This window comes from Oratosquilla oratoria, chromosome 11, assembly GCF_046742065.1.
Source record: "Oratosquilla oratoria isolate Oo_2021 chromosome 11, ASM4674206v1, whole genome shotgun sequence".
NCBI lineage: Eukaryota > Metazoa > Arthropoda > Malacostraca > Stomatopoda > Squillidae > Oratosquilla > Oratosquilla oratoria.
The window spans coordinates 73,740,814-73,743,313 of NC_134787.1; positions in this window are offsets into that span (position 1 = coordinate 73,740,814).

Below are 2,500 nucleotides of genomic sequence, written 5' to 3' on the forward strand. Positions count from 1 at the left end.
GATTCCAAAAGTTGAATGAACTCATTTTGTATGCGTCTTTGCTCGTGCGCTCCGATTTGATAGTTCACTGCCGTTGATGTATCAGTCTCCTCTGTCGCATACTTTAGTTGACAGAAATTGTACACTTTGGTAAGTGTGATACTATATTTGTTTGATAATCTGTTTAATTTACAGCAAAGATGCAATCTTCTCGTTTAAATAAAATTAAAACGTATACAAGACTTGGATAAAAACAAAGCAGTACCAAATCGTCAGGCTTAATCATAATATTGCCTGCCAATTATATATGAGTAAGCAACTTATATTTATGAAAAAATTACATAGACTATGTAAATACTTCTATAATCTTCTGCTTCACTTACTTGAATGAAATGATGTAATACATTTTAATCGGATTCTTTTTATTTTTATTTTTTATTTATATTTTCATTTTTTATTTATTATTGTCTTTTAGTTCAGGGACGTCGTATATTTAGAAATAATCTGGTATTAAACATATGAAAATATTATTTTATATATATATATATATGTGTGTGTGTGTGTGTGTGTGTGTGTGTGTGTGTGTGTGTGTGTATATATATATATATATATATATATATATATATATATATATTTCAATCTTAAATTCAGCTTGCTAATGTTGATCCTATCATTCTTGAAGGAATGTCACACAATTTAATATAAAAACTTTTGTTTTGTATAGTTACCGCATTTGCCACAACAAATAGGACCGATGTCATCTTTGAGGTCCATATATGAAATAGGACATCATACGATGACAGTAATGTGTTAACAAATAATATTTCACTCTCATGGCGGCTTTGTGCTTACTCTGAGACACTATTCGTCATTTAAATAAAAATTTCTGTCGTGGGTTTAGCCTTGATCCTTGAAGAATATTAGAGTTCAAGTTGATATGCTCAGCCGCGAATTAACCTTTTCAGTACAGAGACACATTCTTTTTCTCGTGGAAAATGACAAACAAATTTATTCATCTGAGGGTCGTCTCCTGATCATAAGAGCGTCCCGATCGTTAAAGACCAGGTTCACGACGTGGTCTGACCTTCAAATGAACATTGTGACATTAGCCGTGGAAAGATCGACTTACTGTGCTGATATTTTGAAATAGTCAACTAAACACTGCCGAAGAAGTGGTACGCACATGAATAAAATAATCTGATGGTAACCAGAATAATATTATAAGTACCACCTAATACAGAAGGAGTTAACTTGAACTCGACTGAGCCGACTGTCAAGCCGATATCTTCCGGCCCTCGAGGTGCTCCATATTTATGTCTCGATGGCGTAATCGGAAGCGTGCTGGTCTCACATTTGCTTGATTATGGGTTCGAACCTCGCACTCTTCTCCAATTCCCAGCAGTGTCTGTTACCTACCCCGATAGTCCAAGCGCACAGGCTAAAGGTGTCACCTTCAGCTACAGATACAGTCCTCCTGGCGTAGGTTCCACACCCTCTTTATTTTTGGATAAGCAAGAAACCTTTCTCGTAACGTTCTGACGGGTAGTGTGGCTTTAGTGTCTTCTCTCAATGGTCGACAACTAACGACTATTTTTTTTACTTTATTTATATATTCAGTTATTTATACTGTTATCATCATTATATTTTTGTTTTATATTTTTTCTACTGATTTTCTTTGTTGACATGTTAGGGTGATCTTTTCCTAGTTATGCAAAAGGGACAAGTTTTGATTTTATGTTTTATCTGGGATTTGTTTACCTATGTCTTGTTTTCGATCTTACTACTTTTGTTGTTGTTGATCTTGCTCTTCTTGTTAACATTGTTCTTGTTCTTGTTTTTGTTCATGTTCACGTTATATTTGCTGTTCTTGTTTTTGTTGTTCTTGATGTTCTTTTTGTTCTTGTTCTTGTTGTTCTTGGTGTTCTTGTTATTCTTGTTTTCGCTTGTAGTTGTTGATCTTGCTCTTCTTCTTGTTAACATTGTTCTTGTTCTTGTTCTTGTTCATGTTAATCACGTTATCTTTGCTGTTCTTGTTTTTGTTGTTCATGGTGTTCTTATTGTTCTTGTTCTTGTTGTTCTTGGTGTTCTTGTTGTTCTTGTTTTTGCTTTCCTGCTCCTATATATTATACTATGCCTTATACTACTATTATTATTATACTATACTATATTATATACTATAGTATACTATACTATTATACTATAACACTATATATTATACTATTATTACTATTATTATTATTATACTATACTATTATTATACTATTGCCCTATTCTTATATTATACTATGCCTTAGAAATGGAAGAAAAATATATAATTTTTCTTCCATTTCTCCTCCTTCGACTCCTGTTACTCTTGCCGCTCCTACTAATCCAGAAGCTTCTGCGCCTACTCTTTTTACTTCTACTCTTCTCTCTACTGTTCCTCTTATTTCTACTTCTCTTGCAGTACTCTTCTTACCCCTGGTCCTCTTTTTACTCCTAATATTCCTTCCCCCTTTTTAATCCTCTCTTTCTTCGATCT